Raw genomic sequence first — 15,753 nt, forward strand, 5'->3', positions numbered from 1 at the left:
GATTGGTGGTCCACAACCTCACAAGTAAATATTTCATTTCTACTTCTATGAAGGGGGCAAGCCCACAGTGGCCATCAGGGGGCATTGCACTTTTTGATACTGCACCATTATTTCACACGGGATACACATTTCCAGTATTATCTCTCCATCACTTTCATTATTTTTGAAGAAGTCTGCGTCTGTTACCTCCTTCAGAGGTATAGTGGGGTCAGTGCCACACCACTCACACCCATCCCTGCCTGTCCCTAGTACGACCACTCTCTTCGCTGACACCAAGCACCATTGCAGGTCTAGAGACAATATTGTGACCACCACCAACTCCGGGGCCACCACAGGACGAAACATAAAATCTGTCAGCCCTCTCTAACAGTTCTTGCCAATTTGCAGCACCACAAGTACTATTATTCTGTATGTAAACATATCTGGGTCTATGGGTATCCCACAGGCCACTACCTCCCCTGCCTTTGCATACATTAGTACCATTGCTCTTATTGAGCACCTTCCTGGTGTGGCGCCAACATTGCTTTGATCTGTGAATGAGATCGTCATGTCCAACTTGTTAAGCAGGTTCCTGCCCAACAGGTTGACAGGAGAGCTTTCAAAATACAATAAGGGAGCACACACCACCCTCCCTCCCACCTTTATGTCCAGCTCTTCAGTGTATGGAATTGTAAAAAATAGACTCAGAGAAGCCCTGCGTGTCAAAGGTTTTGCCCGATTGTGGGAGGTCCGACTCACTGTTGCATGAATTCATTGCACCAGAGTCAACCATAAAAATGAATTGCTTGTTTCCTATCTCTGCCCCGACCAAGGGTTCCTCTTCAGGTTTGGAGATCATTGACAGGACCGGAAATGCAAGAGTTATCTGTGGGCTGTCCCAGTCAGGATATGTGTTTCTCCCGAGAAACAAAAAGGGGTTTACCCTACCATGAATCTGCCTCAAAATGGAACACTGTACCATTTGGTGTTCCATTGAATGGGGTTGTGCTACTTCCCGAATGGAAGGTGTGCTGGGGAGTGTTCTGTTGTACTGTCTGGTGCTGTTGCACTGGTGCACCATGTATCTCTGGGGGTAACTAGGGAATTGGCCTGGTGTATCTCGTAGGGTATAGAAGTCATTCTGGGTGTTGGCCCTTGTGGAGGTCCCTGCGGTGATGCACCATAATTACACCACATCACTGGTCTGCTCCTGCATTCTCTTGAAAAATGCCCCCACTTCCCACAGTTCCATTATTGTAAAGGCCCCATTCCTCCCCCTCTGGGCCTTATTTCTCCAAAATCACCCCCCCTCGTTTGCCCAATGCCACATACTGTGGTCTGCCAGGCCCTTTATGTATAAGGGGAAATTGCATCTTTGCCCTACCCCCGTCAATCCTATTTCCACTTCCTATTTTTCTTTGCTACTGCCATCCGGCCAAACCTGCTCCTTAACCTACCATCCCACAAACTCTCCACCGGGGATCATCTTCAGCTGCCTGCTCTGCCTCCTCTTCCTCATCATCCTCGAACTCATCAATTGTACTCCACCCGTCTTCGTCTCCATCCCTGCAAGATCTTAAATTCTCATGGCCTAATTTGTCTGCCCACTCACCACCCTTCTCCTTTTTTCTCTATATGTATTTTCTTTATGGCTGTGCTATCTATTCTGAACAAAAAGTCTCCCGTTTTCCACCCATCTTATCCTTGCTCTGCTGGTTTGTTGTTCTTCACTACACTCTGTGCTGTCCGCAATCCGGTCAGTCTATTTGTGCCGATGTCAATGCCACTTCTAGGTCTCTTTTATTGATATCCGCATGTGCTGGATAATCCAGAGGGGATGGATATGGGGGTGATAGGGCTGTCACTGTGGTGGACACATAAGTCAGATTAGTATAACCTACTGCAGGGTGGGCTGTCAATGGATGTATTCCCCCATGTTCCACTGGTGTCCCACCCTCCTTTCCTGGACAGTCACCCCAGCTATCATTTTGCGTTCTTCCTTCCTCAGAATCTTCTGTATCTTTGAAATATTTTCCAGAGTTCTAATATTTCTCTGCTCTTTTGTAACTGTTTCCCCTTATATTTAGATGTCAAAAATATGGACATGCTTTCCAGAATACACTTATTATGAGAGCCCTGCTCTTGCCATGAGCAGGGCATCCCCCCTCCTCTTTTTGCCACCACCCATTACTTTTGATACTTCTTGATTCTGTCACAATATAGTGGCAGGACTGTATACATATACTCTATGGGTGTTTCTGCTCCCATTATAATGGTCCTTGCACCTTACTGCCCTTACACCTTTGCTAGCGCGCCATGCACACTGCAGCTGCCTGTCAAAAAAGTCAGTCCTTCATCCCCTTGTCCCCATTAAAAAATCAAAAATACTCCCCTTTCTAACCACACACCCGCTAACTCACTCCACACACTCAAAATACACTACTACTTACACAACGTCCATCCTCGGGCCTCTACCCTACACAATAAAAATACGAACAAAACAAGCTAAAGTAACAAGCTAAAATAAGAACAACTAATATTCCAGAGCCCACTAATTATGCAGGACTCCTACTTGTTTCCTTTTTCCTCTGTTAAACAATATAAGTGGTACCACCTTCTACCTTAACTCAAGAAGGCTCCCTAACATTAAATTTTCCTTTCCTTCATAGTGTCCTAAAAACCTAAAAATACTAAAAAGCAAAACAAACCACATGCACACCAACAACCTCACTTTCCATGTGCTCCCAACCTTGACACTTTCCTGTATACCCGTCCCATGCTTGTTATCACTTGCACTATACACACATGTGCGTGTTCACCCAAACTCCTCTGTCATGGGGTCCCAATAATACCAGCCTGCACTCTTCTCGGAGCAGCACCTTGCTCCAAAGAACAGACAGGGATTCTGCAAAGTCAGCTCCTGTAAAGCCACTCGATAATGCGCATTTTTCAGGACTGGTTGCTTTAGGTCGGCGCAGCCCCTCTGGAGAAGCAGCCTGGAGCCTCTGCAGGCACGGGGGCACTGGGATCACATCACAGTCATGTAGGGAAAGGACCCAATATGCTATTTCCAGTGAAATTTATTTCTACAAAAATAGGTGCATTAGCAAAATACTTTGCTGCCCCGGAATGTTCTGCCAAAAAGCATACAAGCAGAGTCTCATAAGGAGACACAGCATCATGGCCGACGTCATCGTACACAGTGAAAACTCACGTGGCTGGTTGGTGCAACCCTGTACATGGTCAGCCTGCTCCATAGGGGATGACAGGTCATTGGTCCCAGCCCAGATAATCTGTCTTTAATCACGTGGGTTCTGCTGGGCTCATCGTCTCCAAGGAACCAAGGCCAAAGAAGCAATTAGCTACATTTGTGAAGAATGCTACTCTATAATTATAGAATGCACCTGGCAGGCTCGAGGACTGGCACAGGGGGAGTCTCGAGGGTTAAATTGACCCACACATACTTCACTCATTCTCGATTGCGTCATCAGCTCTCAAGGCTTCCACCCTTGCTGTTGAACTATAATTTATCCCTCCTTGTACCTCACACTACAAACCATATCATTATAAAAATAAAGGTGGGACGACCATACTCTCAGATCTTTATGGTTGATTGGTTTATGGTCGGTAGTCTGGGGTCAACTGGTATCTTGGAATTCAGAGGTCTCAGGACTAGGGCAGTTGTAGGGGCTATAACCCATTTGGGTAGGGGTCAGATCCCTTCTTCGGCCTGTTTGTGATAACGCATACACCAAGGCGCCCAGTTCTGTGTTGTGGCATTGCAGGGCACATTTTCTTTGGAACAAACATTTTGGCAACAACCTTAAAACTAAGACGGGCTTCTGTGGAAGTCGGCGGCGTGGGCCTTGCTTATTATTGCTTGGGCCTATCCAGGTTTCTCCTACAGGTTTGCGGCCTCCATCTAACACACTAAGTACTGCATGGCCATGCAGGCCCTGTGCTTTGCCTATGGTTAATAATATCTACAAAAATGTTGTTTGCTAATATACATGCACTATGGCTAAATCTCTAAATTGATTGTGTGGGGACTTTTAGGATGCCCCCCTCCCACCTGATTTATTGTAGTTCTTTCAATGGGGCTTGCCTCGCCTTAAAGCGCCTAGAGGGTTGGGATGGGCTCGCTCCCTTCCCAAAATTTTGACTGTTTTGCCTTCATGCATAGAAGTGTGTGGTTGAGTGGGAGTTGTATCTATTGCTTATCACCACAGTAGTATTATCATTCGGATTCAGGGAGTTTTGAATGTGCTCCTTCACTTAGGCTGTCGTTGTGGCTTCCTGTTGCACTGCAGTGCAAGTTAAAATCCCCTGCATTGTTCACCAGCCCATCATGCCCCATTCTGTCTTTCTTTTCAGTCTACAGAATCCATGCACTATGCTCCTTTTTTAACATTGGGATCTGCACCACAAACATGTCTGTGCAACCCTCAATTTAGAACAGCTCACATTCTGCCTTTTGAGGTAGCATAAATGTCCAGCATGTTTCACATTTCTTTCAGATACTGTGATGCCACTGTTAAATGCTTGCTCTATCCCCACTTGCACCACTATGTTACATTTGTGTTTTATGCAACCTCCTTCGGAGTTCTATCACCAAGAAGCCATGGTTAGTATTTATGGTGATTTACGAATAAAGATAAAAAAAATACAAATTCTTGAACCCCTTCTGTAGAGAAAAACCTTTGATGTGATAGCTACCCCAAAAAAGCAAATTGATGACTATTAAAACCCAATGGACCTTCTGTTGTTGGTCTATCAGGGCTGATATGATTGAGTTTTGACTCCCTAAAAAACACCAACCATAACAAGAAAAATCATCAGAAATACCACATCCAAATGTTATAGTAAGAAAGAGTAGGGATCCGTTACGAATTTATCTGTTACGAATTTGGGTATATAAACATTGCTAATTCCTCAAAAAAGAATGACAGTTACCACACGTGGTAACTGGTGAATCCCCACCCGATTGTGAGATCGGGGGCCTAATTCACAGGAGTGTTTTATGATGGCGCAATGCCAAAGGAAAATTCTCTGTGAATCAGGCCCTTGGTTTCTTCCCCTTCTGAAGTCCTGTAGGACTTCATTGGGGAATGAAGATACTTTTGGAGGTAATAACATAGTAGGAAACACCTTGATTTTTTTGGGGGGGGGATATGTTCATGCAAATGCTGGAAGTATTACTCCTTATCAATTTTTGATTTGATTTTAGCATTTATAATGTGCACATCTCCACAGGGGAAACCTGGCAGTATTACTCCTTATCAATTTTTGATTTGATTTTAGCATTTATAATGTGCACATCTCCACAGGGGGAGCCTGGCAGAATCTGCATCTAGGCACGGATCGAATTTAAGTAAGAGGGCAAAAAAGCTGCTTGGGTCATAGCCGAAGGCTCATTTTAACAAATATGTTTTGAGCTGTTTCCTAAAGGAGACTAGGGACTTGTCACAACTGAAAAGGCAGGGAATGTTATAGTTTCTAATCAGGATGACTGAAAAAAACAGGCGGTGCAGTAATTCTGTTACATATTTCAACATCATTACATCTGTACAATACATGCATGTACTGGACCAGTATGAACCTTGCAACAAAAAGAAATCAGGCGACCGTGGAAGCCCTCACTTTAAGCAAATATCCACTTCTTATCAAATATAGGGGTTGGCCTCTATGGACGCTTGCCCCAAAGTCATCTTTACAAATATGTGACTTAAAATGCAAACAGTAATGAATCAATGACCTCTGCATTATACTGCTCATTCATTCATACATGGTGTGCTTTGTAATGGGCAGGCATTCCTCATCTATGAGGCACATTGCACTCCAACTCTTGACCGTGATATCCCAACTGCAGAATCTTGATTTCTGTTATTTACCATCTCTCTCTGAAATTCGTCATTCTTGGGGTTAGCAAGGTGGGGGTGGGTGGCCCCACCGTGAATCAGGGGCGTCTTTCCACAGGTCTTGATGTCGAAGCACATGATGTCACTGTGGTGTTGCCATCAGCCTGCTCCTCTTCCGCCACTCCTAGTTGGTACTCTGACCACCTCCCACAATCTGTTTCCCATCCCTGCACCTTGCTCATAGCTCTCAACTCACACGCTTTTGGCGGGTGTCACCCACCTTGTAAAGGGCTGACTCACCCGCCAAGCCTCCTGCGCGCCCATGTATTCCAATGGGCCTCTCACCCGCCAAAAACAAAATCGGGTGGTTTCACCCGCCTTTGCAACACAAATGGTTGAGAGCTATGCCTTGCTACACCAGGTTAATTATTTAATAGTGTATGTTTTTGTGTCCCCGGGGTCACTGTTACAAGCCACTCGTCGGGGCACTTCCATTGCGGCTGTCCTTGAGGGGGTGTCTGTATCTTGCGTTGATGCTGCTGATTTTGTGATCCAATGGGTGATCCAAAGGAGACCGCTCACTCCGGACGGCCCTGTCGCTTTTTTGTTTTTGTTTTTCATGTGATGGACACCTCTGTAAACCCTGCCATTTTGGCCCAATCAAGCCTCCCCTTTCTCTTAGTTTTTCACACGCACTCCACCCCAGGATCCGGCTCGATGGACCCACACACTACCGTTGCCCTCACCGGCATTGCTTGTGTTAACTTCGCCACAAGAAGGGTCGCGGAACTGCGCAGCAAAAAGATGACCTGCTCCCTCTACCATGCTTCCATTTTCCTCACCACGTGTGTCCCCCGCCCCCGCTTTCTCCTCCACCTTTTCCCTTCACCCCGCCCTTTTTAAAAAAAAAAACTCTTTACTGTTAACATATTGCATTTTTCTGGAACATAAACGAGCAAAAGAGCAATTTGTTAACATGAAATTAGAATAGAGACATCATCCCAAATCTACCCGCCATCTTGTACACTTTTTGTACAACACCCTTCCTTCCAGTGTAGTTCCCTTCCTTTCCAGCTGTGAAACTCTGTGTTAATGTACTTAAAATACACATTAAACACGTGTTGTCAGTCTTGTAAAATACATTTCGTGGGGCTAGCTCCAGTGAACATTTTGCCTACTTTTAACTTTGCACGGAATATAATGAAAACTGTGCACGTGGTATGCCTTTTAGGATCTAATTGAGGTCAGGAAGTTAGGGAGGATCCAGTTTGGAGTACAGTGCGTGTGAAAAATATTGCCTGCTTTTCTACGGTGACCATGTATGTAACCCATCCAGCTCCACCCGCATAACACCGGTAGTGTGGCTGCACGGCCCAGAGGAAGCAATCTTTCTATTCGGCACCTGGTTCAGATAAAAAGGAAGCCGGTGCACTTGACCTGACTTACTCTTACAAATCACACACGCTGCATTTATTTATTTTTATTGCCCAGGAAGGATATGTTTCTGCATACCTTAATTCAGGGGAGATGAGGTCATTGCGGCAGGAGGCTTGCTGTGCCTGAAATGGTTTTGTATCTGTTCCTGATTGACCATCGGGAAAACATGCCGGCGTGTATGAAAAAGAGCCAGAGGCCTTAAATCAGTGCACATTATAAATGCACTGCTTAAAGGAAGCAGTACATCGTTAACTACATTTGTATCAGAGGTCTATTAAACAATGGTTGCATGTTATTATCAAAGGAAAGAGTTCTGTATGCCAAGAGCTAAACGGTGGGGACCTGTTCGGGGTTTATGTTACTGGAGCATACACCAGGGGTGTATCTAGTCCAAACTTCGGGGGGACTAACGCTTCAAATGTTAAGGGAGGGACACATTTCAGAGACGTTGTCTGGGCGGGGCAAAATTTACTTCTATAGTGCTTAATTCTCGTTGATCCAAATAAATGATTGTGAGAGTTAGTGTCAAATTAGCATTAGATTACATTTCCCTAGGCACCACAGTAACCTTCCACAGATACACCAACACAGTTCTCCACACTCTTTAAACACCACACTGCCAGGCACCACAGATAACCGCACAGTGTACGCTGGCAAGAGCAAAAATTATCCACTTCTCTTGATAAATCACAAAATATCCAAAGCTTTCACATTACAGTCTTCTCATCTCAGATATGTGCACATCAACACTGAAACACATCATCCTTGACCTGCTTCTGTGTTAGTCATCTACCCCACTGTTCACAGATCCTGAAGCTCCAATAAACAGTGAACAAAGGGAGAAACATGCTATACCAGACTCAATGGCATAGCATGACTGGGTGCAGGAAAGAACTTCACTCATTCTCATTCGGGTTAGATTAGTTTAGTTTAGCTTATTATTTATAATCGCACCAGACCCAGCAGCATCAGGGTGCAGCAGAAGGGATATGTTAAACTTAGTTACATGGCCAACAGGCCGACAAATATAATAACACGTCAGTATATACTGAGTAAGTTACATAATTGCAAGAGAATGCACTGAGATTACATGGGTACAAGAAATACAGGACAAAATAGACAGTGGCATATCAATATATGCAATGTAGGTTGCATGGTTAGGTGGCATAGAGTGAGGTGGACGCAGTACATTAGGAGAGTTGTCCAGGAGCATTCTGAACTGCCCAGGCAACTTCGATGACTGACAGTAACAGGACAGAAAACTAATCTAAGTCTGCTATGCTTTGTGTGGCATGCCGCAGACCTGGCAACCGCGCATAGAATGTGGATTGCGAGTCATTGAGTGAGGATGCTTGAGTTTTTTTTTTTTTTTTTGTATTTGTAAAGCGCCTGGCAGCCCAGAGGCATCGAGGCGCTGTTTCAAGGAAGTGTCTTAGTTACAAGATGTAGAATTTACATCATCGTCCCTCAGCGTAGAATAGAGGTTTAACAGACCCCCCCCCCTGCACGTGCTCCAAAAAGACAGACGGACGCCCTCTGGAAAAAATGAGCCCACAGATCACCCCCAAAACAGCCTTTACCAAAATGGCTAAACATAATAAGCAATTACAGCAGCCAAAGCTCCTAGAATTCCAGAATCGAAAAAGACAGCTCCAAATCCCAGGAATTACTCAAAATCCTCAGAGAACAAGACCTTATGTCACAATCTCCCAACATCAGCCAACCTATCCCCCAAAGCCCCTTCTTGGATAGCCTCCTCCCTAGAAGGGAGGAACAAGAGTCTTAAGACACAGTTAAGGATCACGCCATCCGTTGTGGCATCCCAAAGGTTCCTGTGTATCCCCCTCCCAAAATATTCACCAAACCCCTATTTGACCTCCTGGAAGGCATTGGAATATCTTATACCAACTATGCCAATGATGACAAATACTCCTACCCTCTCAGGCTCCTATGATGAAGACACCCAAACGCTCAAAATCTATTCTAGAATCCCAACCTGGATGGCATCCAACCACCTATGTCTAAATAAGACTGATCCTCTTGGCAGGCTCTCCTGCCATGCTTCAGAAACATGGCCACCATTATACCTCTTAGGGTAGAGTAGTTCCAGATCCCTGGTTCAGCTGCGGTAAAAACGTGTGCGTCCACCTGGATGCGGCCCTCTCCCTCACCAAATAAGTAAGCGCAGTGGCCTCTTCTGCAGTACACAGCCAAATATATCAATGCAGCAAGACAGTTCGACACAAGAGAGCTGCCCAACCATTGCGAGAGCCATTATGGGAGCACAATTTGATTACCGTAATGTCCTCTTTTCCAGGACCTCCAAACAGAACATTAAGCTACAGATAATCCAAAATAACGCCCTCTGAGCTGCGCCAAACATCCCAAAGAGACCACATCTGCCACCAGAAGATAGGAATATTGCTGCCCATCACACACAAATGTCTGAGCAACTTCGCTCCACAATAACTCCCACAAAATTACGAGGGTGAACTCCAGACCAATCAGGTTGTGCTCCAAATTCACCCTACCCCCTATCGAAAGCGAAAAGAGCCAATTGTGGATGGGATGGATTGAGCAGCAGCCAAACAGTGGAATGCGCTCCCGACAGAAGAGCACAAAACTCATATTGGACCTTGCACGTGCCATAAAAACTATGATATATTAACATGCACTGTTTTTGCTCCAAGTTATTATACCTGATGTAACTGGTCTCCTAACAGCGCCTTGGTGCCTCAGGGTTTGGGCGCTTCACAAATGAAAATATAAAATATCCATTCTTCACATGAGCTATACAGGAAATTAACCGAAAATAAACTGTGGGAATAGGGTGAATCTGAAGGTCACAGTGTTTAGTAGGGTTGTACATGACGATCACAATGCTGCTTCAACACTAATCACTTCATCTCTCCAAACTTCGGGACTACTGCCGAGCCAACATGCCACTGCACCATGCATGGTTGTACCTTTGTTGAGCAGCTCCTGGAGCGCAGCCCGGGCCAGGGAGCCTCTGATCTTCAGCCTCTCAGACACCACAGCAGGAGTGATCAGCTTGTAGTTGGGCACCTCCTTGCACAGTTTATCGTAGGTGGCTTTGTCGAACAGGACCAAGTTGTTCAGCTTGTCCCTCACTTTGCCTTTGGACCACTTCTACTCGAAAGAGGAGAGATAGGATTGCGTCATTGAAGTGAATAAAAGATTAAGACCAAACCCACATGGCCACCTCCCACTGCGGAGGACACTGCATGAATCTCGTGGGAGATAACGTTCTAAAAATCACTGCCATATGTATTGGGGATGCAAAAGGAACAGCTCTCAAACTGCTGCAAGTCTCAGAAACGCACCCTAAACTAGAAATGGGGCCCTTCACTGGACATTGCAAAATTTTTATTTTAAAACACGTGTGTATACAAAACATATGATGGGTGGAAAATAGACATGGCGTGGAAAAAGACCTCTGATAACTCATTGTATAGAAAGATTTCACTGCATCAAGCTCAAGCAATCCCAAGGAGGCGCAGCATGCATTCGTGATTGGTTAATGCACCCAATGAAATGCAGTTTCCAGGAGTTAGAAAATACTAAGCAAGACCTCTGCAGTTAACTTACTACCCACCAAGCCAAATGATGTACCCCACCCAGAGGTGCACATGTTAGCTATATACCTTCTTCTTGGCTTTCCCGCCAGACTTGTTGACTGGATCCTTGTCCTTCTTGGCGGATTTGCCCGCATCCTTTTTCTTCTTATCGTCTTTGGGAGGCTGTGGATTACATTAGTTACATGAGTTAGAGGAGAGATGAGTGGACTGGCGCCACAGGCTCTTTGAAGAGAATTAAATACGAGATTTTACTAAACGTACCTGTCGTTCTGCCATCATTTCCTTGGGGAGAACACTTCACTATAATTGCTGATGCAGTGAATGGCTCGTGAGACTATAGGCCTCATTCATAGAAAGTGTTGCCCACCGCAAAGGCACTTTGCGCCAAAAAAGTGCACTTTGCGGTGCACAGACTCATTTTGCTTATTCATAGATTGGACTTTGCGTTGGTCTGCACTCACTTTGCACTGGTTGTTCCCTACTTTGCATGGTGCTGAGTGCGTTGTGGGACACACTGCTCAAAGTGTGGGAAGGTCCAGCACAAAGATACGGGGCAGAACATACATATTCCCCATTCCTTGTGTAAAATGACAAAGAATGAGGAATAATGTGGACATGTTGAGGGACGTGCCACTTAAAAAATATAACATGCACAGTCAAGCGCAAACATAACCCAATTCACAGAAAACACTAACTACAACTTCCTGAAGCAAAAAAGTCACACGCAAAACTTGTGATCTCCCAGCCACATGATACGCGATGCAACGTACAAAACGCATCTGATATGTAAATAAGCAGGCAATCTACACCATTTCAAAGTTGCACTTCCAGGATCATCCAGCTGTAGTGGCAGCGATCATGAATGTTCATGGAAGAAGGAGGAGGATGGTGAGGGACAGGATTTTCCATACTCACACAACACTTTTTGGGATGTCAGATGACGAGATGTATGCAAGGTACAGATTCCCCCCCATGCCATCCTAGACCTGGTCAGCGAGTGGGAGGAAGACCTTGCATCACCCACCATCTGTCCCATGCACTCACACCCCTGGAGACGATGCTGACAGCCCTACATTTTGTGGCTACAGGCTCATTCCAACACACCTCTGCCATTGTTAGGGGCATATTGCAGACCCCACAATGTTGGGGCCTACACCAGGTATAGCGATGCATTATATCACATGTGCGTAGGCACATATACATGCCACTCACACCATAGGCAAGGAAGCGAGTGTTCCAGGAGTTTTATGCCAGGTACTGGGAGCCATAGATTGCACGCTTGTTGAACTACAGCCCCAATGCCCCGAGTGACCAAGCACATTTACCACAACTATAAGCATTGGCATTCAATCAATGCACAGGTCATCTGCAATGCAAAGGGAGTCACCATGCATGTGAAGTTACAATTGAAGTACAGGTGGTTTCATATACATTTAAACAAAGTACATACAGTAATGTTATGATATGGCATTTATAACGCGCCTATACACAAGTGTTTCAAGGCACGACAAGGCAAGGGGGGGACAGAGGGAAGAGAGACAATGATCCTACTTGGCCAGGTGTCATTCAGATTGCGCAAGTGCATGGAAAGGGGAAAGGGGAAAGTGTTGGGAGCAGGGACAGTGCAGTACATGGGATAATAGAATAAATAAGCAATAAGTAAAAAGTACGTCCAGCAGGTGGCAAGTACAAGGGTAAGGGCATGCATCAGGTGACAAGTGCTGGTAGTAGGACTGTAGGGATACAGAAAACAGTCCACAGGACGGGGGGTTGCCAGGAAGGCAGTGCAGGTGTGTGACTGTCGGGGGAGGTGACAGATTATAATAAAAAAAATAATATAGATACGATAAACGGTATGTCCAATTATGCTACAATGCTTAGCATGCTTCCGGTACAGAGGTATTTTCCATTCCCCGCATGTGTCTATAATCTTGGCCTTGAGTCATTCTTATTCTTGTGAGAATAGCCATGTTTTTTAGCCTTTTTTGGAAGGCCCAATAGGCTGGATCGGTTCTGAGGTCTGACGGCAAGGTATTCCATAGTTTGGAGGCTAAAACTGGGAAGCTCTTACCCCCTGTTTTTTCAAGTTTGTATCTGGGTATCAATAGTTGGTTGACCTGAGAAGCACTAGTAGGTCTGTTAGATTGGTTCTTAGAGAACTCGTAATTAAGTTATTTAGGGGCCTTATTTGCAGGGCACTTGTGTGTTACTGATAAAGTTTTGAAGTCGATCCTATTCTTCACTGAAAGCCAATGGACCTTTTGTCTGGTAGCGGTAATGTGGTTAGCTTTAGGAATGCTAAGAGCTGCTCTTAAATTGTTGTCCTGTAACACTTGTAGTTTACTTAGGTTAAGGCAACTAGTGCCAATATATAAGGCATTGCAGAAGTCCAATCTCGATAATATGTGGGCTCTAGACAGGGTGATACAACTATCAACAGAGAGTAATGGCCTGCAGGCGTTATTAAGTTTTGCTGTATAGGCCACTGAAGATGCTGTAGCATTGAATTGCTTGGTTAGTGAGAGGGCTGCGTCTAGGTAGATCCCTAGAGTTTTGACATCTTTAGCTACTTTAATAGTAACGTTGCCAATAACAAAAGATTTGAATTGTTCAGGTAGTTTGTTTAAATGGTTTTGTGAGCCAATCAATAGCATCTCTGTTTTGTCGTTATTCAGACAGAGGCCATGAATCACCGTCCCTGCCTGGATAACTTGGCATGTTGTGTTCACATGTTTGGAATCAGTGTCATAAGAACCTGAGAGGGGTTTGAGTATTTGGTGTCATCTGCATAGTTAATCTAAATGAAATGTTTTCAACCTATTCGCAATCTTACAAGTGAGCTCAATATTGTTAGCTATTTAGAGTTTTAGGGTGGGGTTTCTGTGGCTGCACGGTAATATTGTCATTGAGGTTGCCAATGTTTGAGACAAATGAAAAAGGAAAAGATATATTACCTTATTTATTGCGCCTACAGATTTCAAAAATAAAAAAGTGAGTCTGAGAAGGATTAGCAGAAGCACAAAGTAGGTGAACGTTGATATTTATTGGTTGTTGTTAATTCCACAGTAAAAATCTGTTAGAGTTACTTTGGTTCTTTAGAGTCCTTTAGGGGCCTTAGTATTGCTTCATAGTAAGGTCCTTCTTGCTTTATAGTTTCCCTTGGTGCTGTTTCCCACAAAGGGAAGGGGTCCCTGTTATTGTTTATGTCTTCAGCGTCCTTAATGCTGCTCCAAATTAAAGTCCTTAGTTATCTGATTTTGTAGATTTGCTCAAGGTCCCGTATGTAGCTAGTTGTTCCCCTTAATGTTGTTTCCGAAAAATGAAAACTGATAGTTACTTGAGTAGGAACATTAATATTACTTCATAGTGAGGTCCTAAGTGACTGATTTCTTCTTAACTGCTGATTCCCCCGACACGTGTTTCTCCAATGGCTTTGTATTGGTTCTTCAGGAGGGTATAAATAATTGTCTAATAGGTTTTTGTGATATTTTTTTGTTGGTTACTCTGATTCTGTTGACAAATTGTCTTGATTTGTGGTTCGAATTCTGTATGCTACAGATCGGTTGATTGCTGATTGGAAAAAGAGAAGATAATAGGGTGGTCAGTTGCTGTGCTATGTTGATTTGACAGGTTGATGTGCTCTGCTATAAGATTGTCACATGGTTAAGAGATAGGGCTGAACAATTACATTTGCATGGCTGGCTAGATAGACTGAAGTTCGTCATTAGAACTCTGGTAAATTGCTAAGGGTACTGATACACATACATTTATCACAGGTTAAAGTTTGCAGTGATATATTCACATAAGATTAAAGTGACAGACTTACTTAGCAGAAAGTAAATGTGGCCCACGGATGCGTTTAGAGTTGCTTCCTTAAAGTGATGCTACACCAAATTGTGAGGATTTAATATTGTGGCTCACTCGTTATATGGAGGAATTCATCCTGGTGGAGAAATAACAAGTTGTATACCTATAAGGTTCTTGATATTGCATTTTTTTGCGCTTCAGTAGTTTTAAGGTGCGTGGAAATTAAGGTTTATCTTAAGCATTAATAGAGACAAAAAACTGGTGTGCTAATTCAGTAGCGCCAAGTATTGTTTAGATTGTACGTGATTATGCATGCTTTACCCTGCGGGTATGGGTACCTAATGACACATGAAGCCATAAGTTTTGCTTCGTGTAGAAAGGTGTTATTTAGTGGACATTGCCTGAGAATATTAGTGGGAAATCCCAGCTTGCCTTAGTTGTTCACAATTGGAAAACGAGAGCGAACACCGTTATGCTAGCCGAGACCTGTTCGAATTGTGCATTGATGCCATTGTCATTCCGCGCTAAACTAATTTAAATAGCGTGATGACATGATACATCGCGTGATCACGTGCGCAAGATTCGATTTGATGGTTGATGCCTAGAACGTGACTGACACCATTTTGGGTTGGGTTAAAGGTATACTCGGGAGAGAACATTTTTATATTGGTGCGGTGTTTTATTTTATAGATTAATATGTACTAAAGTGGTACTGGGCTCGAGGCATTTCTGCAGGACGGACGGTCAAGTTTATTTAGAATTTTTTGATTTTTGAATACATTTATAAAAGAAATTGTACGAGCGTTTTACAGAAATCGCGCAAAGGCTAATTTGAATTTCAATATGATATTTATAAATCATGATCATGTTCCGTTGTGATAATTGGTGAGTTGGCAATATAAGTATGCCAATTGCCAATTTAGATTGGGTTGGTGTATATTGTAGTTTGGTGCCTGCATGGTTGATCATGTGGCAATAGAAGGCGTGTAAATATGAGCAGGTTTGGCATTGGAGGAATAGGTGACCATTTGTGGAGGATGAGTAGATGCTATCCAGAGTCTTGTTTGTATAAC

General features: G+C 44.1%; 1 long non-coding RNA gene across 1 annotated transcript; it reads right to left on the reverse strand.

Annotated features, from left to right (window-relative positions):
- Positions 1 to 10,348: 10,348 nt before the first annotated feature.
- LOC138452585 (uncharacterized) lies at positions 10,349 to 11,049 on the reverse strand. The gene is made up of 2 exons (XR_011260236.1): positions 10,940 to 11,049; positions 10,349 to 10,424 (listed from the first exon to the last, which is right to left on the reverse strand). It is a non-coding gene; the product is annotated as an uncharacterized lncRNA (long non-coding RNA).
- Between the last annotated feature and the right edge of the window lie 4,704 nt (positions 11,050 to 15,753).

This window comes from Ambystoma mexicanum, chromosome 4p (assembly GCF_040938575.1).
Source record: "Ambystoma mexicanum isolate Mex_15411 chromosome 4p, UKY_AmexF1_1, whole genome shotgun sequence".
Lineage (NCBI taxonomy): Eukaryota > Metazoa > Chordata > Amphibia > Caudata > Ambystomatidae > Ambystoma > Ambystoma mexicanum.